Here is a 23164-nt window from a genome sequence, read left to right as displayed (position 1 = left end):
GATGATTGCTCATCAGGTAAAGAACAGCAGAGAATGATTAAAATGTTAATCAGGAGAAAGAAATCACTGATAGGAAGATAGCTAGAAATGTAAAAACGGATAGCAACAGTTTCCACAAGTAATTAAACAGGAAAATAGTAGGTAAAGTGAGTGTTGGTCCTCTAGAGAGTGGGAATGGGAGTTAATAGTAGATAGTAAGAAATGGCAGATGAAATGAACAAATATTTTGCTTCTGCCCTCACTATACATTCCAGTCAAAATTGGGAGTTGAAGGGGAGAGAGGAACTTGGTGAAATTACAAACATTAGGGAAGCAGTATTGAGCAAACTGATAGGGCTGTGGGCTTCAGATGGACATCATCCTAGAGTCTTAAAAGAGGTGGCTAATGAGGTAGTAGATACGTTGATAATTTTCCAAAATTCCCTTGATTTTGGAAAGGTTCCATCAGACTGAAAAGTAGCAAATATAACCCCTCTACTCGAGAAGTTGGGGGGTGGGGGGAGATGAGGCAAAAAGCTGGAAACTGTAGGATCGTTATCTTGGCGTCTCTCATGGAGAAGTCGTCAGAATCAATCATTAAAGAGGTTATAGCTGGGCACTTAGAAAAACACATGGTAATCAAGAAGAGTCAGCATAGTTTTATGAAAGGGAAATCCTGTTTAACCAATTTATTAGAGATCTTTGAAGGAGTAACATGTGCGGTGGATAAGGGGAACCGGTAGACATACTGTACTTGGATTTCTAGAAAGCATTTGATAAGGGGCCACATCAAAAGTTATTGTGGAAAATAAAGCTCATGGTGTAGGGGGTAACATCTTAGCCTGGATAGAAGATTGGCTAGCTGGCAGAAAACAGAGTATGCATAAATGGGTCTTTTTCTGATTGGCAGGAAGTGACCAGTGGAGTCCCACAGGAGTTTGTGCTGGGGCCTCAATTTTTTACAATTTACATCAAATGACTTAGATGATGGGAGCAAAGGTTTGGTTGCTTAATTTGTAGATGACACAAAGATAGGCAGGCATGTTGTGAAGAAGACATAAGGAGTTTGCGAGTAGATATAGATAGGTTGAGTGAGTGGGCAAAAATCTGACAGATTGAGTATAATGTGGGAAATTTTGAAGTTGTTCACTTTGGCAGGAGGAATAAAAAAAGCAGAGTATTACTTAAATGGAGAATGACTGCAGAATTCCGAGGTACAGAGGGTTCTAGGTATTCTTGTGCATGAGTCACAAAAAGTTAGTATTCAGATACAGCAAGTAATCAAGAAGGCTAAAGGAATGCTATCCTTTACTATGAGAGGAATTGAACATAAAACTAAGGAAGTTACGTTTCAGTTATACAGGACATTGGTGAGATCGCATCTTGAATACAGTGAGCAGTTTTGGTCTCCTTATTTAAGGAAGAATGTAAATGCATTGGAGGCAGTTCAGAGGAGGTTTAGTAGATTGATACTTAGAATGAGCGCGTTGTCTTAGGAGCATAGGTTGGACAAGCTGGGCTTGTTTTCATTGGAGTTTAGAAGAGTGAGGGGTGACTTGATTGAAGTGAATAAGAACCTGAATGGTTTTGACAAGGCGGACTTGGAAAGGATGTTTCCTCTTGTGGGTGAGTCCAGAACTAAGGGACACTGTTTTAAAATTAGGGGTCGCCCTTTTAGGACAGATGAGGAGAAAATCTTTCTCTGAGAGTCATGAGACTTTGGAATGCTATGCCTCAAGGCGTTGGAAGCTAGGTCACTGAATATTTTTAAGGCAGAGGTGGATAGATTCTTGTTAGGCAAGGGAATCGAAGGTTATTGTGGGTAGATGGGAATATGGAACTTGAAACACAAACAGATCACCCATGACCTTATTGAATGGCCGAGCAGGCTAGAGGGGCCAAATGACCTACTTCTGATCTTATTTCTTATGTCCGTATCACCTTATAACATGCTGGGTGGCTGCTGGACCATTATATTACCATGTCCCTGGCTACTAATCCATCTTCACTGCAGTATGAATTGTACATGTTTGACCAGCTGTACCTCTATCACAATTTTAATATTTATATGCATTGTATATTATTATAGTTGATTTAAAAACATTGGTTAAGAAAATAATCAGCTGTATTAACAACAGAACTAAAATTGTTATAATTCTTAATTGTTATAATATCAATTTTCCTTTTAATTCTCATTTTTAAAGCTTTCTATTTGAAGCACTTTCTGACATGAAAATGAGTTGATGAAATAACATTATTGGATTAGTGAAGCAAAAACAGAAACTGCTGGAAAAACTCATCAGGACTAACAGCATCTGTGGAGAGAGAAACAGAGTTAACATTTCAAGAACAAAGAACAAAGAAAAATACAGCACAGGAACAGGCCCTTCGGTCCTCCAAGCATGCGCCGATCATATTGCCCGTCAACTAAAACATTTTGCACTTCCAGGGTCCGTATCCCTCTATTGCCATCCTATTAATGTTTTTTGTCAAGCTGCCTCTTAAACACCACTATCATACCTGCTTCCACCACCTCCTCTAGCAGCGAATTCCAGACACTCACTACCCTCTGCGTAAAAAACTTGCCCTGCACATCTCCTGTATAGTTTTCTCCTCTCACCTTAAATCTATGTCCCCTAGTAATTGACTCTTCCACCCTGGGAAAAAGCTTCTGACTATCTACTCTGTCCATTGCACTCATAATTTTGTAAACTTCTATCAAGTCGCCCCTCAATCTCCGTCACTCTAGTGATAACACTAGAAACTCTGTTTCTCTCTCCACAGATGCTGTTAGACCTGCTGAGTTTTTCCAGCAGTTTAGGTTTTTGTTCAGATTTCCAGCATCCGCAGTATTTTGCTTTTATGTTATTGGATTAGTTTTGAGGAGCAAGACAAGCTTTGATATGTGAGTAGAGAGTCAGCATAGGGCAATGGCTCAGGATGAAAAACCATAAAGAACTCTGAATCAAAAAACAAAGCATAAGACTGAATCGTTAAATACAGGTCACGTATCCTTTATCTGTAAATCTGAAAACTGAACCATCCAAAAACCAAATTTCTTTTGAACCTCATCGATCTTTAGCATGGGAAGTCTAGTTATTTGTCTGCACTGTTTACCTTGCGATTTTTGTGGTGAACTTTTTCAGGTACCCTGTATTTATTATTCAGTGGTACATCTTACTTTTCTAGCCATTTTATTTACTTTAGACTATAGCTAGCTTAGGCTATTGTAATGTAAGTTTTATAAGCGGGTTCTGAAAACCGAAATTATCTAATATCCAAAATGCAGTCGGCCCTGAGGGTTTTGGATAAAGGGTACTCGACCTGTACTGTGTCCCATTCGAGGAGTTACTGCTATGTTCACCACTGTGATGTACTTTAGGCAAGACTATTTTCTATGAAGGTAAAGATGATGTTGGGAGCTCAGATAATTGACATAAGTGCCTACCATTCTTTGCCATTGCTGTTTGATAACAATGACTTGCATTTATATAGCATCTTCAATGTTGAAAAATATTCCAAGGCAGTTTACAGAGGCGTAATCGGAAAATAAGTGGATGCCAGTCTAAAACTAGAGATATTAGGAGATGACAAAAGAGGTAAGTTTTAGGGATCGTCTTAAAAGAGGAGAGATGGATGGAGAGACAAAGCTGTTAGGGTGGCAATTCCATTATGTGAAGCGTAGGCAGCTGAAGGTACAGCAGCCAATCATGGAAGATCACCTAGTTTATTATAGACTGATGTACATCTGGGATTTTTCTGCTCTATATGGCACAGCAACATTTACCAACTGAGACATCAGGGAACCACACTGGTAATTTTCTTATGCTTTAGCTAGGCCAAGAGGTAGGAAATAAATTGAAATGGTAATTATATGAAAGAATTGAGCGAGAATGTAAAATGCTGCTACAATTATTATAATATTCATCAATCCATTTGAAGTTTATGACAATTAAAATGTTGGCTTCAAATATTTATGCTGTTAAGTAAGCAGAAGGTAAATAGAATACAAGAATAGTCAGTATTAACAGTCGAATTATATTTTCATTTAAGCTTCCAAATGGGGAAAGCTTATAATCTTAAAAAGATATAAAGTTCAACATAAGCATTAAACATTTCAAATAAGACTCAAATTGTGCTTGGCTGTACTCTTCTGTTGTGCCCATTGACTATTTAGACACAGATCTGTTTGATAAAGTGGGCTGCCAAAAAAATGCTCATCCAGTACACTCATGTCTGAGATAAATTAATACAGTATTTACCTTTCAAGTTAATTTACTGCCATGTATTTCCTAAAATATATTAAGATGCTTTGGATGTAGAGTTCGCAAGTAAATACAATGCTGGAGGTTTCTCTTTTCAAACCAGATCAGGCCTAATAGATGTACACAGGAGCTTGATGAAATACTGGAAATGGGGTAAATCTGATGGAGGAAAAAGTACCTCCTCAGTTTCTTAACAACAGAGCCATGTGGGCCAAGACAGTCCCAACTTTATTTTTTGGCATGAATTAGCTGGTCTTAACCAAAACAGTAATAAAGTGCTTAAATTACCCCAGTGTCCTTGGTTAGGGAAAAGTTAGCTTGAATTTCTGCTCCTGACCCCTATCCAAGAGTTTCTGTTAGAAATGAACATGTACAGGTTGGATTGGGCTGTGATCGTTGTAGTTGTATGTAACCTATCAATGTTCAACTTGTGAATGGGGCAGGTGATACTTTAGCTCTCATGCACATGAAGATACCTTTAATGGTACTAATCTAGGTAAATTTAGTGGCATGCCTAGAACAGCAAATAGAAAACTTTTGTTTAGAACTGCTTGACTACTGAATCTAACCTGTCTCTGAGGAATCTTCCTTGCCTGTAACAAACACTGCAAAACCATTGTTTTAGGCTTTATGTCCAGTGCAGTAATTGAAAGTAGATGATAAATTAAATAAATAACTGCAATATAATGTGTATATTTGCAGTAGATTAAAATTAACATTTATATGCACAGTTATGTTTTTTCTTTGAGCTCCTCATACTAGCTGAGGGTACTAACTGGCTTAACCGGATCGTTATGAAAACTAAAAACAAAGGGTTAGGGATTTTGCTTCTGTGCTTGCCCACCTGTGATTTTCTGTCCTTTAACGTGAATAGGTGTAAACCTGTCGGCTTGTGAGTACAGAAGCGGAAATCAAAACACCACCTTTCTTTTTCGAAGAGTGCAGGCTAACTGAATATTACTGAAAGAGCTGCTGCGGCTTTATGTATTTGAATAACTCTTAGCTAATTTCAGATAAAGTTTCAGGTTACACACACACAATTCAATAAATTGTAAAGTTATTTGTGTTTAAATTGTACTGTATTGCTTGGCTCTCCGCTAAAGCTATCTGCTCCGAACATTGCATTTTGTTAGGCTGGCATAATTTGGAATACATTGGGTTTTAACACCTTTATGTATAGCAGCTGAACCAAAGGATCCACCACCAAGCTAAACCTGGAGAAAAATATTTTACTTTAGTCATACAATGGCTTCTGACACCTGTAGAGCTGTAAAGCTAGAAAGTATTGCTTTCAAGAAGGGAAATAAAGTTTTAAAAAGTTATAACTAAATATTTGTGGCTAAAGGATACAAATCTGTTAAATGCATCTGATGGGCTTACAATTACAGTGTGACTTTGGGTCTTCCCGTTAGGATAATATGGGAGGGAGGACTGTGTTTGTATTTGTGTTTGTACAGGAACAAAGTGCAACAGAACGTTGAAAACTTCTATTATGTTCCAGTACTTTACTAAACACAAGCCATTTAATTATAATAAGGAGGACCGAGTGGAAATTTTAAAAAAAATTATTCTCTGATGGGATTGTCATCTTAGCTGCAGGTTTTTTTTAAATTCATTTTTAGTCCATTCAGTCAAAAATCAAAATATGTTGGCTGTTTTCTCTTTACTTCTTCATTGAGATTTGTGCTTGTCAAGGTAAGGGGGAAATTAGTGGTAGGGAATGGAACATTTTTCCATTTGCGTGCCCTTTGTCAACATCAATTATCCTGAATTAGGTGTAGGTCCCTCTGCTTACTCAAAATGCCCAAATCCTCACCTCAAAAGACCATCTACTGAGTTAATGTGACACTTGCGACACCAACCATCCTGTTGCCCCTCTGAAGAAGGTTGTCAACTTAATACCAATTATTGCTGAAATAGGGGAAGGGTTGTGATTTAGACCTGCACCAGGAGGATCTGGGTTGACTGAGATTGTCTAAACATACAAGTTCTTCACATCTAAATTTGACCCAAGCCCTATGGTTGAAAGACCAATGTCTAACCTACTGCACTTCCCTGACTTCAAGTGTGTTACAGTTTTAATTGTGCTCAAGTTTGTCTAGACACACAGTTTGCATTTGCTATGGTCTTATGATCTTCAGCTGTGTAGAGCATTTGACTGTTTTCAACTTGTGCTAATGATCTGGCATTCTATTCTATCTGGCTAGCCGTGCACAGCAGAGGCCCATAAGGTTATTAACACTGATTAGCCTACACTGCAATACAAAGCATTACAATGCTTGACTAGCCGAGCAGTCTTGAATTAATTTTGTAGCCTTGGATCATTGTGAGCCAAATATTCTCTTTTTACACGATGTAGCCAATATTTATACTTTCATATGTTTGAGGACACAAATAGAGTTACATTTTTATATTAGTTATATATTTTGAAATTTTCCCAATTGTTAAGTACATTGGGGGCAACATGATACTGAATCATATAGATTCATATTAAAGTGAGTCGAACTTGTTCTATTTATTAAAGAATACATTTGTTGTGCAGTATCTTATGGGGCAGTATAAAGAGTAAAGCCTCTTAAGAAAGGAGGTCCTAAATCACACAGATGATTCTTAATTAACTGATTGGAACTGGAACAGCATCAGGGATGCTACAACTGGATCCAGGAGTTGGCTGGTCATGGGAGGGGGAAAAACATCCGGAAGGATTGATTCCTCTTCTGGGCCGGTTTTCCTCTCCCAATACTTAGCAAATTGTCAAAACTACAAATTATCAAACCTACAAGTTGAATTTGGATAAAAAACAAGAGTAGACTTCACAAATGGGTAAACTCAAGATTACTTCCCCAGAATAGAAAAGGACAAGATGATTAGGAAAATCAATAAACATCTAAAGGTGTGAGATACATGAAAGACTTGCAATTATACGGCGCCTTTCACAACCTCAGAATATCCAAAACCACTTTAAGCCAATAAGCAAGTGCTTTTAAAGTGCAGTAATGCAGAGAAGTTCCAGTTTGTGGGATATTTGTTAAATAAAGAAAAGTGAGGTTTTCAATAGGGAAGAGGAAACTGGAAAAAAATAAATTAACCAGGATCAGCTAATCATAAATAGAGAAATGGATAAAAGAAAATAAACAATTCAGCAATAGACTAGTTACGAGCAGGGAAAGGGCTAAAGTACAGGGAGTTATGTAGCTTCGGCAAAAAAATTGGGGGAATTAGAGTAATGTTGCAAATGGCTAAAATATTTTAATGGCAATGAGCAGGATATGGAAAATAAATTGGGGGCACTGGAACCAATTACCATACAAGAAAATCTCCAAAATAAAAACACAAAATGCATTAACAGGAATCTGGCTTCAAACTGAGCAAGAATGGAAAATAAATATATTAGTATATAATATATTTAGGAGGATAGAAAATATCTGGAAGGTGGCAGAGTGGGAATATTTGTGCAAGAAGGAACACATGCTACAGAGAGAATTGGTATCGACAGGGGTACAAGCATAATCAGTAAGGTTGGAGCTCAAAGGTCGCATAAAAAAGGCTTGTTAGGTTAGTAGAGGAAGTTGAAGGGGAAATTTATGGTCATGTTAGAGAGATGAGTAGGAATAACAATGATTATTCTAGGAGAGTTTAATTATCCATTTTCTAATCAGGATAGAGAGAGAATAAATGGAGAAAAGGGAATGGAATCCCTAAAATGTGTGCAGGTCTCCTTATGCAAGCAGTATGTTTCTAGGCCTGCAAAGGCAGAGGTGTTGCTAGATCTGGTTATGAATAGTAAAATTGATTGAATAGAATCTATGTGGGCGAACACCTTGGGAGCTGTGGGCACAATATGATCTGGTATGAACTAGAGAAGGAAAAAGTCTATGAAATAGCTCAAGCAGGTTGATGAGGCCACTTTTTTCTTTTTAAAAAGCCAATCAATTCTGGTTTTACCATGAGTTATAGAATATAATGGTGAAGAAGTGATGATGAGTCTATATAAAACCTACAGTTAGAGTACTGTTTGCAGCGTTGGAGGCCAAGCAATATGAAGGGTCTAGAGAAGAGGCAATGCAGCTTTGTTAGGATGCTTCTGAGTCTAAGGAAATACTAATATGAAGACCAACTTGAAAAATTGAACTTTAGTTAGAAAATTGCAAATTAAGGGTCAGTCTGAGAGAAGTGTTTAAATTCATCATCTGCTGTCCCTCAATTCGAGGCTGTCAACTACTTAGGGTCGTGCATTTCTGCCTTGGGCCTCCAGACAACTGAACAGCTCGATTCTCAATCTGCAGATCTTTGGGTACATGGGGCAGGATGTCTCTTGAGATAATGGAATACAGAGTGCAGGATTTGCTTCCTCCTCTTTTCTTCTCTGCTGCTGCTCTGTTGGAACTCGAAGTGTGATGCGTAATGGACAAGTTGCCATTCTGAGCGTTTGGCAGAAGCTCCTCCTAACCATTAAGGCCAATGCTGCTATGCTTCAAGGAGAGCTGCAGAGTGCCATGGAAGAGTTTTCTTTCTCCTCCCCTGAAACATTGGCCATTTGAGATTTGAGAGGACAATTATGTTGGGGCAGGGTAAGTGGCCGCAAATTGTTTCTAGTAATTGAGCGGTCCAGAATGAAGGCCCGCAGATGGAAGATTCCATGTAAGAGATTTAGAACAGACAGCAAGAATGTACACAGAAAGTTATGATGCTGTGGAATTCTGTCCATGTTTAATAGATGAGGCAGAAACTATGTTAGTTGTCTGGAATAGAATGGATAGATGAGTGAAGGTAAAGGGGACAAAGGATATTGGAATAGGCCAGGTAAACATCATCATGCCTAATTACTTGTGATGTGTAAATGCTGACAAGGACTCAATGGCCTATTTCCCTCTTGTATCTCATATATATATATATATATATATAAATTTCCTTAACATTTAAGTATGCACAACCAGCCTGAAATGTGTGTTTAATATTTTAAATGCTGCAGTTTTAAAAATTTATTACTGATAATGTAAGTAATGAAGACTGAAAACAAATTTTTCATCTTCTGGTCAGATGTTCTGACCAGAACATTGTGCAAGATGTTCTTTGTAGATACTAATGACTGAGTTAATGTTGTAAACTTGTTTGCAGTGCGAATGAAATGGAAGCATTCAAGTAGGTTATTTGATCTGAAATTTCCTAGTGAAGATTCTGAAAATGAAAATAGTACTCCAGAAATGAATCACTTGCCCTGGTAAATGAATTTTTTGATGTGTCAGATTTACTAGGCAGTACTAAACAAAGCCAGATGTTTCTTGTTGATATTGTATTATTCTACTGATATCATGGAAGAATTGTACCTTTAGTACAAAACTGCCAGCAGTGACAGTCATAAAACAACCTAAATCTTTGAGAACTGCAATAAAAAAAATCTGCTTTTGTTTGAACTATATGTGCAGAGTCAGTAGTTCACTCAGAGAATGTTAGCCAAGATGGTGCTGTATAATGTATTGCTTCCATCTGTTTATTTTGAACTTTTGGCATATTTAAAGCAAAAGTACATTATTTGTATTGAAATAGTAGATCAGTGGACAATGGCTAAATAATAGCTTGCACTTAGTGGCGGTAGGGAGAGAATGTTGGACAGGAAACAGGAAAGATTGTTGGGATGGAGGTGGTGCGAAATTTTGAGAATGAAGAAAGCAAATTTTGTGGTATGCCATAGATGAAAATTTACACCATTACCAACATAGTCAAATCCACTAGGGGGCCTCCAACCACATCCACCAACAAGCGAATGTCTCTAAAATTAAGACCACTGTTTAATTTACAGAGGAAGTATGTATTGTGGCAAGATATTCCTTGTAGATACAGCCCTCTAATAAACCTTCCAAGTGGGGGTGGTTGGGTTAGTGTTGTAATTAGCAGTAACCCAACCACCTACAGTTGGAAGTAGGTTATCCTGAATGAAATTTCCTAATGAAGCTTCTGAAAATGACAATGGTCCATTTTTTTATTCATCTATGGGATGTGCATTTATTGCCCATTCCTAATTGCCCTTGAGAAGGTGGTGTGAGCTGCCTTCTTGAACCACTGCAGTCCCTGTGGTGTAGGTACACTGACAGTGCTGTTAGGGAAGGAGTTCCAGGATTTTGACCCAGCGCCGGTGAAGAAACAGTGATATATTTCCAGGTCAGAATGGTGAGTGGCTTGGAGGGGAACTTCCAGATGGTGGTGTTCCCATCTATCTGCTGCCCTTCTCTTTCTAGATGGTAACAGATGTGGGTTTGGACGGTGCTGCCTGAGGAGCCTTGGTCAATTTCTGCAGTGCATCTTGTAGATGGTACACACTGCTGCCACTGTTTGTTGGTGGTGGAGGGAGTGAATGTTTGTGGAAAGGGTGCCAATCAAGCAGGCTGCTTTGTCCTGGATGGTGTCAAGCTTCTTGAGTGTTGTTGGAGCTGCACTCATCTAGGGAATGGAGAGTATTTGATCACACTCCTGACTTGTGCCTTGTAGATGGTGGACAGGCTTTGGGAAGTTAGGAGATGAGTTACTCGCTGCAGGATTCCTAGCCTCTGACCTGCTCTTTTAGCCACATACTTATTTGGCTAGTCCAGTTCAGTTTTTGTTCCAGAAATCAATAGCTTGTTCCTGGTAAATTACTTAGTATTACATAGAATATGCAGCACAGAAACAGGCCAGATGGCCTGAACAGTCTCTGGCAGTGATTATACTTCACTTGAGCTTCTTCCCATCCTTCCTCATTTAACTCTATCAATATAACTCTCTATTCCCTTCTCCCTCAGTTTTCTATCTAGCCTCCCCTTAAATGTATCTATAATGTTCATTTCAGCCAATTCTAGTAGCAATTTCTACATTCTCCCTGCTCTCTGGGTAAAGAACTATCTTCTGAATTCTCTACTTAGTTTCTTGGTGACAAATTTATATTGATGGCCTCTAGTTTTGCAGTTCCCCACAAATAGAAACGCACTCTGTGTCTACTTTATTAAAACATTTCACAATTTTAAAGACATCAGTTAGGACACCCCTCAACTTTTCTGATAGGCATAACCTCACAGTTCTGGTATCTTCCTTGGAAATGAACCTTTTAATTATCTAGTTAGTATTAAATAAAGTTTCGTTGATGCAGAGGAATGTATGCAGAAGGGAAATCTTGCCTTATAAGGAGACAGATGGATACTTGACTTATCTATGATGAACGCATGAACCTAGCCTCCATCAGGAGACCTGGCTGACTGGCTTTGCGCATGCAAATCTCAGAAGCTGGATGGGACAATATCTCAGGCTCATACTTCTGTTATAACGTGGACTTATATAGCACTTCTATCTTGGCCACTTTCTATTTTCCCAGCCCTCCCACCTCCAACCGCATCTCCAAGGGGCCAGAAAATCTAGCACAACAATTCAGGTCAATGACCTTTGATCAGTTCCAATAAGATCTATAGCTATAATCCATGCATCAGCATTCCTCAATGTATAGATATTCTTTCCTAAACAAAGACCACATTATTGGTGCTGCAATAAGTCCTTCCTATCATCCCCAAAGCCCTGCCCTATTTATATGTCAAATGGACATACTTTCTAACTAATGGTAAATGACCCTCATCCTGCGCTGAGGAAGTGCGAAGGTGCTTTTCTGAGATGTATGTGATCAGTGAAAAGAAGGTCAATTTAACTACCCAAACAATTTGAGAGAGAGGAACTTGCCCTTAAACAGATTTATACCTTCCAACAATTTGGCAAGTCCCTCATAAAATGCCAGGAGAGAACTAGATGCTCTCCTGGTAGCCAAATCAAACCGTACAATATGCTTCACAGTATGAACAGTGCAATAAGGTAGACAATCTCTTAATATTGTATATGTAGTAAGGCAGCAGCATTCCAGTAGGACTTTTCTGACCAACAAACATGCTGTAACCTCTGATTCCAAAGCGGTTAATTAAGAATTCTGTAGAGAACTATACAAGTCTGAAATTACACCTTCAGTGAAGAATATTTCAGGATATCTAGCCAACCTGCCATTGCTTCAGCTGGACAAAGAGGAGAGGCTAGACTCTCCCACGATTTAAGAAGAAGTAAGTTGAGCTATATAAATGATGTACTGTCAAAGCTCAGGACTTGATGGATTTTCAGCCTTTCCAAAAAGTTGCATCCAGAATTAAGCCCCCTTTGGCATGAGGTTCTCTACATGAAGTTCACATTGCCACATTCTTGAGAGGAGAGAAAAAGAGCAACATGCTTTAAGCTGTGCTTATTACAGACCCACCTCTGTTAAATTAATTCCAAAACCCTGGCATGGCATTTAAAAATCATCCCGAACCTGATACATAAAATCAGAAAGGCTTTGTCCATGGGAAAGATGATGTTCAATGTCTCAACATTCCACACCATGCTCACTTCCTTCGGGAATAACCTTTACTGTCCTTGGATGCCAAAAATATATTTCAGTCATATAGCACAGAAGAGGCCATTTGGCCCATTGGGTTTATGCCACCTCTTTAGTACCAATGTATCATGTGAGTATTTTGGCAGAACGAATACAAGTGTATTTGGTGCAAGAAGTGGAATTTAGATTGTAAACATGGTAAAATGTACCATCTATAGCAAGGAAATGCTTTGGTCATCTGGACAGACTCAGAAAGCCTAGGTAACTAAATAGGCTAAGATTTGTGCAGCAACAACTTAGGTTTATATAACGCTTTTAAAGTAGTAAAATGTCCGAGGTGTTCACCTGAACTATGATACTTCAATATATGTGATATGTATAAAATATCTAAATCAACTAGAAATCTGAATTTCAGAGTTAAGTTTTGTTTGGAATATTTATCTATTCTTAATCCATTTTTATGCAGTTTCCATTGAAATTGTAGAAGACAAGTAGCAATGTCTTCTCATTTGATTAACTTTAATTTGGCTACTTATAAGAAATATGTTCTCTATTTGTTAATTGATGACTAAGATTTTTTCAATGCATTTCCTCAAATGCAATTACTATTTAAATGTTTAATCAACTGGATATGTGATGAACATGTGCATTTATTGGTAATTGTTGTAATGTGTAAAATGAAATTGCAATCTCTGCTAGTTTGAAAACACCGTATCTTTTAAAATGCTGGTTCTGATCCATGCTGATACTTTTGTGGTTTTCTCTTCAAGTTAGTATTGCCTTTTGAGTGCCAGAATCGGGAATAGTTTCACTTTATTCTTGGTTGTACCAAAAGTGGATTTTCTTTAATTGAAGCCAATGTTTCAAAACATAATCCATTGTAGAACAAGTTGATGCCAATCTTGTCCTTGTGTACATCATTGTGGGGTGCACAATCCTGAACAGAAACAGGCCTGTAACGACCTACAGCCAGATCCTTGACAAAAACTCATTGTGTTGGCTTTGTTTCCTTCTGGTTAGTTCAAAGGGAAGCCTCAGGTCTTATCAGTCCCCGATGTGCAGTATTTGTCATATCGTGGAGCATATCATATTGCAGTATTGCTGATATTGGTGGAGCAGTATTGAAATATTTAAAACTTCACGTTTTTTAATACTGTGAAAATCAAGCATGTAGCTCCACAAATAAGTTCGGTCTTGCAACAGGAGTGTAAAAGGCAGTGAAATTAACATGATTAATATATTGTGAAAACCAAGAGCTCACCCTGCTCCTGATACCCAAGAATGCTACTAAATTATGTGGACTAGAAAGCCTCAGGCTGATCTCAACCAGGGCAATAGCATTATAATTGCCTTAATACCCCTGAATTAGAGAAGAGAAAGATCAACTTGGGTGCTCAGTCCTGGTCGACATTTACAGAATCTAGCTGGAAGGTGAACTTGTGTCAACAATAGCTGAAAACAGGACTGAACTTGACTGTGATGTTCTCCAAGGATGAAAAGTCTGCTAGCATTCACTGTCTAGATACACTCATAAGGCACCAGAGGGCTGTCAGCACCAGTAGAACCATTCCATGGTTGAGTCAATGCTTTCAAAGTGGACGAGTGTGCATTAGAAAAGTAATGAATTAAGAAGTTAAATGAAGTCTGTCAAACTATCATCTATTACAGAATTAATTAACTTGCTGTACCTAAAGTATATTTTTTATTTTAGATCTCACCTAATAGAGAAACCATACTGCACAGTATCAAAACAGTGGAACCAAAAAAAGGTAAAAGATCAACTCTCTCATTTATGCAATTGAAAGGCAATTACAGTTTGAAATAATGATATTTAACAAGTTTATAATAAATCCTTATTGTCACATTTGTAATAGAGGCATTCACCTATTTCAGTAAGTGAGGAGGAAGTACAAATCTTATGTTTTATGAACTCTTGGAGAATTACAGAGCACATATGTATACCAAAATAAATGAGATCAAAAACTAATTATAGATGAGAAAGGCCATTTGACGCATCCATCCAGAGAGGTCCTAAGCTCCTCCTCACGATGTAGCGTTCACTTGTTTCTTAAATGATCCCAAGATTTTTGTCTTGACATCTATCCTTTAAAGTGCCCTTCTCTAATTTGAACCTGTCATACCTATTCCAGGTTAAATATTTCAGTAATTCTTAACAATCTACCATATCTTTATACGGTCAGCTCTCAGGTTCTTCCTTTCCAAGCTGAAATGTCCAGTTTCTCCAGTCATATCTCATACCCTGTCAGAGGAGGTTAGTGTCCAAATTCCTATGGATCTATATTGTAAACCTCGTTACAGATCTAATTTTCTCAATTCACAGTATTATTAAAAATAAAGTATCTCCACAAGTTGGAGCTTTAAGGCATCTTTTTGGTAGCTTCGTTACTGGTATTTTTGAGGCAAAAAAGGTGAGGAAAGGAAACTTACACTTTTGCTTCATAAATACGTCTTGATCTAAATTTCACTGTGTTGGGGTGCATGTGCGTGCACCGAGGTGAATGGCTGATCAGTTAGATAAAATTCTCTGATGTCATCTGACAAATTGGGACTGATGGTATGATGTTGAATGCCTACTGCCTTGGGAGTCTTTCTGCTGGCCTCCTAGAAGAGACCTCTGTAGTTTTTCATCTCTGGTCAAATGGCTGAAATACTAACAGTTTCTTTTCTGGAAGTTACTTTAAGAGTTCTTTTTGTCTTGCAATTTCAAGCACCTTTTCATTTGTCTTATGATCTGGATATGAAATTTTTAAGCATACATCTTAGCATCCTCATTTCCGAGACCTTTATTTTCTTCCAAAGATCTTTATTTATTTATTGCCCAGGTTTATGAGGCATACACGAAAGTGAATAGAATGTAACATCCTGTGACTTTTTCCTTGTTTTAAGCTTGAAGGGGCGCATAAAGCCTCAGCTTAATAATTTGTCCAAAATATCTTCCAAAAATGTAACATTCTCTCAATAATGCCTAGCATCAGCTTGGATTGCGTACTCAAGTCCTTTAATATGACTTGAACAGGTACCTTCAATATGACTTGAACAGATACCTTCTGACTCTGAGGTAAGAGCCCGACTATTAACCTGACACTGATTGTTCCTGAACCGTTCAGGTATTGTCAGACAAAAGAATTATTGAAACTTGGAGTGTTTTTGATATTTGAAGTTGTGCGACATCTTTTGTCAGTACCTATATGTACAATTCTGTCGATATTAGACAACTCTTTAGCATTCAGCAATGGGTATTCCTGTTGACATAGACCTCTATCATATCTCCCAATCTTCAGTCTGCAATTGTTTTAAGCAGGGAACTGCAATACTCTTTGTTGATGCTAAAGATTTCGTTGAAAACAGCTAACTGTAAGCAATAACACTTAATGTTACCATGTGGGAAGATTCTCATAAGTAAAAGAAATCACCAGCTGCATTTGTAGCTATACTTGCTCCAGTTTGAATTGGCATTTTGAAGTGGATACCATTCAATTAATGTATATTGGACTACAAGCACAGGAGCATGTGAATGCTCATTTCCCATGATTCATTCTTCCTGTAATGATCAGTGCTTGTCTTATTGACTGTTTCCCCATTTAGATCCTGTCTAATGACAACAAACTGAGCGGCTTGCTAGGCCATTTCATAGGGCATTTAAGGGTCAACCATTTGGTGTGGGTCTGGAGTCATATGTAGGCCAGACGAGGTAAGGATGGTAGATTTCCTTCCCTAAAGGACATTAGTGAACCAGATGGGTTTTTTACAACAATGGTTTCATGGTCATCATTAGACTTTTAATTCCAGATTTTTATTGAATTAAAATTCCACCAGCTGCCTTGGCAGGATTCGAACCTGGGTCCCAGAGCATTACCCTGAGTCTCTGGATTACTAGACAATATCACTACACCATCATTCAGTGAACAGATCTTTACTCTCACGGTCATCCTTTGCCATCCTCGTCAGCACCTTGCTGCCTCTTATCTTCTGGCTGTTCGATTTAGGCCTCTTTTTAGGCTAGAGCTGTGGTGGAGACAGCAGATTGGGTTGTATTCTGAAATTGCTTCAAATCAATCTAAGCAGTGGAATCTGTGTTTCAGATGCCGAAGGTATTTTTCAATATGACCATGTGAATAAGCTGGCTGCACTGCAGTTCTCCTGAGTCTGTATCCTCAGGCATTAGGGTGTCATGAGCCAGGAAATATCCTTGGCCTGAGAAAACCATCCTTCCTTTTTTTTTGGCCTAGAGCCATGGAAGCTTTGTGCTGGGATAACCGTGACTTCTGGAAGAGTGCCATCGCTAATTTGGATGAAAAATTTAGGCCATTGATGGAGCCTTGCAAAATCAAATCTGTTATGTCTTGAGAATTGTTATTGACTCTATTCTTACTCATTCGCATACCCGCAGCATCTAGTGGATAATAACTGAACTTCCGCAGCCTAGAGCATTATTTTCAAAGTAGACACAGTTCTACGAACTGCCCAAAGAGCCCACACATGTTTCTATTTTAAATCTTAGATGTGTTAAGGTATAATAAATCATCTCTTCAAAAATGTTGCGGTATTCTGACAGAAAAAAAAAATGATTGATGTACCTCTTATCAAATATGCAATAGATCTTAGGTTACCTGGATTAAAACTCCACCATTCTCTTGTTTCTTTCTGTTCTTCTGTGAAACAATTTTGCGTCTCTTGTAAGCTTAATCAACAATTACCATTTTGATGGTTCCATCTTTAATTCTTCTTGATGTGTCAGCACTTTGGCCTCATTATCTTTTCTGATTTCAAGTGGAATATCCATTGCTAAAGCTGCCTCACTTTTCCCTTATGTGGCAAATATTTATTTTGCTCATTAAAGGAGTTGATTTTTTATTAATGCACACTACCATTGAGAAGATTTACCTGTTAAAATGTGCGTGTTGGAAAATTGCAGGCATGCTGCTCACGATTGTGTGTGTTTTGAGTAAAAAATGTATTCATGATGTGTAGAAACAACAAATAAGGCTCTGCACAGTTAGCAATCCTTCGTAAAATTAGACCCAATGGCCCTTAATTCCCTGTAAAGTTCAACACCATCCAAGACTTGAATGCTACTGCCCCATCTGGCAAGAATCTTCTACAGCTGGAGAGAACTCAAGAGAAATTTCTTGGTGATTTGTCTGTTGTGTATGGTCTCCAACCCCTATCTTTCAGCCGTAATCCTATTATTGTCCATAATACATATTTATCTCGGTCAGATCAGTTTTGTCGGCACAGAGGAGTACCGACCTTGTTATCTAGGCCAGTAAGCTTGGAGTGCCTATTTATATGTTTACAATGATGGAAAACTGTACTCTGAACTTTTGAATTGTTTGCTTGAGTGGTATTATTCTAATAGTGTTGCTTTGCATCTACATTGGCTCTGGAGAGCAGTAACTCCAATTCCCTAGTCAGTGTTGTCCCTCTCTGTAAAAAGTCATAGAATTGAGAACAAGATAGAAGATAGGAATACATTATATTTATATAATATAGTTGAGCATAGTTTTCAGGTCAAACTAAACAATGAGCGTTAAGTTTAGGATAATAAAATGATAAGTATGTTCCATTTTGAAGAAAAGGAGAGTTGGGTGTTATGATTTTTTTTGATTCAGAGTACATGACTCAGTATGATGGTGTAATCCCGATGATGTGTGAAGATCACTGCTAAACCAATTCCAATATGGTATCGATCAGCCCCCTTTGTTTTGTATCCCACTCACCATTCTGCAGAATTTATTCAAAATTTGTGTTTATTTAGTTAAAGCTATTCAGTTCAATTGCCATTGCTGGGGTTTGATTATTTATAGAATAAAACAACATAATGTATTTCCGTATACAAGTGGAACAACTCAGAGTCTAATGACCACAATGAATTGCGAAGAGTTTCTGACAAAAGTGATTTGCTTTCCTCTTTATGATTTGGTGCCAATTCCTTAACTTTCACAGTACCTAAACAGCTTAAAAACTAACCACAGTTCCAATTTTTGTGCCATGTTTCTCCCAGCCTGCTGTTGCAAGTTGACTGATGACTCTTTTAAAAATTTGGTTAAATCAAAATATTCAAAACCTAGGAAGTTTTGGTAACTTACTGGGATATTGAAAGACCGACTCTGTTGCGGTCAGTGGCTCTGTTACTGATGAGCAGGAAGAACAAATTTGTGAGGAGGGCTAGGGGGAGAACCTGGAAATTCCAGGAATGCGAATGCCCCGCAGAATTTAGCAGCAGAACCTAATTATCATAATTTTAATCCATTTCCCACTCAGCTGCTGAACAGGTTGATGGGCTGGTTGGCTGCTTGGGTGGGGATGATCCCCAACAACCGGGAAAGATTGCTAGGCGTGGATTGGAGGGGAGGGGCAGGGTGGTGGTGGGGGAGGGGGGGGTTTTGGCGGTGTTAGTGCGGTGAGTGGCAACTGAACTGGTCATTGGGAGGGAGGGGGGGTAACCAGATGAAATTGCATAGCAGAAGGGGAGCGATGGGGTGAAGAGGCAATCGGGAGCAAGGAGCACTGTGCTATGAATGCCGACTTGGCAAGATGGTTGTGTTTTGACATTATCTTTAACTCAAAGTAAAACAGAGAATCTGGGAAAACACCTCCGTTCAGAGACATGCTTATGTGATGCAGTTGTCATGGGGAGAAAAGCTCAAGCAGAAACCCATTGAGGTGGGGATAGTGGTGGCAGTTTCAACACCTTTTCACAATATCTCTCAGGAAAAATGTCAGCTGCTGTTTGAGATGCTGAAGCAAAAGAGCTACAGCTATGGGAAAGGGTGACCTTTTTTGTATTAACAGCCAAGCAGGATGTTTTATAGAGTTCAGTTTCTGTTCAAAAGAAAGGGAATGGACTGGGGGGGGCGGGGGGCATGAAGATTTAAGGAGCAGAGAGTTGCCAAGGTGTGCCTTGCTGTGGTAATTGTATCAGGGAAAACTCGAGCTTACTGGAACGATTGTTGAAGGACACTGGAAGTTTGAACCTGGCGTGGTGGGAAGAAGCTAACCTCCGCTGTTCCTGTAATACTGCACATCTGCCAGAAGCATGGCATTGCATTAAAGTGTTTTGAAAGACATGTTTCAGTTGTGCTATTTAGCGAATGTGAAACTTGCCATTTTTCTTATTAGTTGCCTGACTATTTGATTTATGTTGATTTTAGTTTGTGTGTTACAATGAAAGTCTTAAAATGTAGAATCTTGTCCTTCAGTTCTTTCCATTAGTGGCTGGGAAATTGATCCCTTTTTAAAAGGTATCAGTCTCAAAGGGGATCATAAAGATAGGGAGAGATTGCAGGATGGGGTTAGGGGAGGAGAGATGACATTAGACCGGTTAGGAGGGTGGAATGGGGACACTAGGAGTGATACTTTGTTTTCCTTTTATTTTCTCTCACAATCTCCTACTGTCCATAAGGTTCTGACTGTTGCAGAAATAAATCTCCTTGAGTTCCAGCTGCCCTGCAGTCCTTCTTAACCTCGCTCTTGATTTCTGAGCCTGGATGATGAGTATCGGAGCATGCAACTGTTGAAGACTTTGCAGCTGAGCCCAACCCTTGTCCTCACCCAACATCCACACACACACTTCCAGTATGAATCACTACCCTGTGATCAGAAGGAGGAACATAGGGGAATTGTAATGCCCACACACAGTGAATTCAGCATAAAATGGTGATTCAAGCTGGAAAAGCTCAAGTCCTTTTTTTGCGATTGCTCTCTATATAAACTCATTGAGTCATTGGAGCTGCTGTAGCAGATTAATTCCTCATGAATTCTGCAAGCAGGATACCTTTAGAAGACCTGTTATAGAAGGTTTCTATTGCAGTCATGGTGTAGATCATAACTCACTAGTGAATTGCCAGATCAGCCCATTTGTGGGATATAAATCCTATCCCATAGATGTTCAAAATGGATACTCTATATAAAGTACAATAGCAATATCACTCCTGGCCAATCCAAAGTGTCATTTTACTGTATCATTCAGCCAAATCATCTGTCTAGGCTACATTCATTTTAATGAAATATGTTCAGTGTTGGTCTTGCAGTAAGTGGGGAAAGTTCCTTATTTAATGCATCATCCAGATTTTTTTCAAGGAAAAAATCATTCATTTCAATGGCAGTTTTATTTTCTGTCAGAGTGTAAAGGTTTACTGTTAGTTTGATTTGATTCTTTGAAGAGTGAAAGGTCTGAGGATAAATGGATATGTGCAAACTCTCATGCTTTTGTTACACAGTGGAACCAAGGCCCAGAAAGCACAAAATATATAGTGCTTGAGGTATTTGAGAATAAGGCTTACACTAAACTACAAATGAGAAATAAAGCTTTAGAATACAGGCAATAATAAAGCAGCTATTTAAAATTTTTAACTAAAAGAAAATTTAATCCAATTTATCTGCTTTCCTGAAGGGGGAGGAAGCTCATTGAATGGAATGGTGATATGGGCATCTGCAGCCCATTGATAGCTGCACTTGAGAGTACAAGCACTTGAGACTCGACCCTGAATACTTGGACCTTCATGACTTGAAGACACATAAATGCAAGGTACTTGAGTTACATAAAGCTGCAAAAATAAAATTTACGATTTTTACAGTTTGTGTTGATGATCATGATCATCGGAGAATTAAAAAATTTATATTTATATTAAATTAAATCGATAGGGGAGGCATCTATTTTCATTGTTGGTTTTGTGTTTTGCCACTGATACTGCAGTCCTTACCTGTGCACCTTGAGGAAAAACGTGTCACTTAGTTTTGCTGAGTCTGGGGAGAAAAGAGAGTGTTTGGACAATTAGTTGAGATGCAATGTTGAGAACTGTTTGTCAAATATGAATTACTTAGCATGTTACCAATAAAGCATGTTGGAACAGGGCACATTTGACCTGATCGGAAAAAGCAGTAACTGAGGCTGTTGATGTTTAATGCAAAGCCCTGATTGTCATTTGGAATTCTACTTCATTTAAACAGGCCGTTTGCTGTTTATGATCTAAGTACCCATGACCTCCATTAAGCACAACCTTCCCCATGCCATTTGTTAATTAAATGCAGTCCCTTGACATCTTTAAGGGGTAATCAATTTTTATGGTTTACTTTAATGTACCCATTGAATAATTGATGTTAATTTCAACACTGAATGAGTTGAAGCAAGCTAATTTTACACTAAGGTGCAGATTATGAAGAAGAAAAGGCAGGACTGAAATGAGATTTGTTTAGGTTAATAAGTAGTTGCCCCTGTTGTGGTCTGCAGGTGCAGGATGAACATTTTGGCAGATGGAATATCGCTTTTCATTTAATGTCTGGTGGCAGAGATCTTTAAAAGAAATGCTGCTTTATGGCAAGAAGAAAAATTGATTATTTGTAGCTCTGGTTACGTTTTTCCTTCCATGTTAACCCATACACTGCAGGCATTTCCATAGTTCCTTGGTTGACCTATCAAAAGACATATTTGACTGGCTATGAAAATAAATGCCTCCCTTTTCGGCTTTGTTTTATTTCTCCCAGCCCTCTCCTTCAGATGACCTTTAGGGAAAGCAAAAGTCCAAAGGCTATTTGAGACTGGTATTTAAACTCTGGTCTTTAATTTCAGATATGTTTCCCACATCTCATTTGTTTAGCTTTTAATTTACACTTTTGCTCTTGATTTGCACCCCCCCCCCTCCAAATTTTGTGGTCCTCACTGCTGCTGCTTCAACTTTTCCATTGTTTTTAATGAAAGGATGACCCCAGCTGTAGAATATTTTTTCACATGTAGTCTACCTACAGGATGCTAGCAGCCAATTAACTTTTCCTTCCACAAGGAAGAACCAATTCTCTTTTCTACAAAAGGTTCACACGCCAAGTGGCCATAAGGCACTGATGATAAAGTTAAGGTAGTTCAAAAGACAATAAAAACTTGGATTTTAATTCACATTCTCTGAATGAGTACCCACTACTCTCTTTATGGTTCAGCTACTGCACTAAAACTTTTAAGGCAGAATTTCCTTCATTTGCTATAATTGGGGGATATTTCACCCATTAACACAAGTCTCATAACTACTTTTTTCAGTGCTTTGTGGTTAAGGCATTGGTGCATTCTTGTGGATGGTTTCAAGGGTCCTTAAACTCCTCCAATACCCTATTGTTGCGACTTTTTGTTTTCCTCCATGAACTTCATTGCTATGTGTTGGCAGGCTATTCAGCTGTGGAAAGCCTCAGTTTAGAATCTTGTGTCTGTTTTTATATAATTTCCACACTGGGACCTAACAGCAGGGATGATGAGATATCAAGCTGGCTCTTTTCACCTCCCGAGCCCAAGAAACTGAGGTTGACTGCTGTGCCATACTGCCTCTCTGACTGAGGTCAACTGCTTTGTATCTGGGACATTTCTGGCTTGAATGTATTAACGGTGCATTTATTTTATTTGTTCACTGGATATCAGTGGTGTGTTTCTGTGGTGTAGTTGCGCAACGGGCCAACAGTGGAACCCGTATATCATTGATCGATTGAGTCAGTAATATACCAATATCCCCATAATAGGGGTACAACCTTCTTTATTATG

The 23164-nt window shown here is 38.5% G+C and overlaps 1 protein-coding gene across 7 annotated transcripts in view; it reads left to right on the top strand.

The window, feature by feature from the left end:
• The window catches only part of raraa (retinoic acid receptor, alpha a), a 533901-nt gene that overhangs the window by 127731 nt on the left and 383006 nt on the right, over positions 1-23164 (top strand). For 3 of the 7 annotated variants that reach the window (XM_041173637.1, XM_041173624.1, XM_041173625.1), the window contains 2 exons: positions 14333-14390; positions 21038-21172. The gene's annotated coding sequence lies outside the window, so the exon portion shown is untranslated. Of the gene's footprint in view, positions 1-14332; positions 14391-15681; positions 15701-21037; positions 21173-23164 lie in introns of those variants that run through there. The other 4 variants (XM_041173626.1, XM_041173627.1, XM_041173629.1 and 1 more) reach the window with 3 other exon arrangements.

This window comes from Carcharodon carcharias, chromosome 23 (assembly GCF_017639515.1).
Source record: "Carcharodon carcharias isolate sCarCar2 chromosome 23, sCarCar2.pri, whole genome shotgun sequence".
In the NCBI taxonomy this organism is placed as follows: domain Eukaryota; kingdom Metazoa; phylum Chordata; class Chondrichthyes; order Lamniformes; family Lamnidae; genus Carcharodon; species Carcharodon carcharias.
Note: the sequence above shows the minus strand (reverse complement) of the source record. Positions and strands in the feature narration are given on the sequence as shown.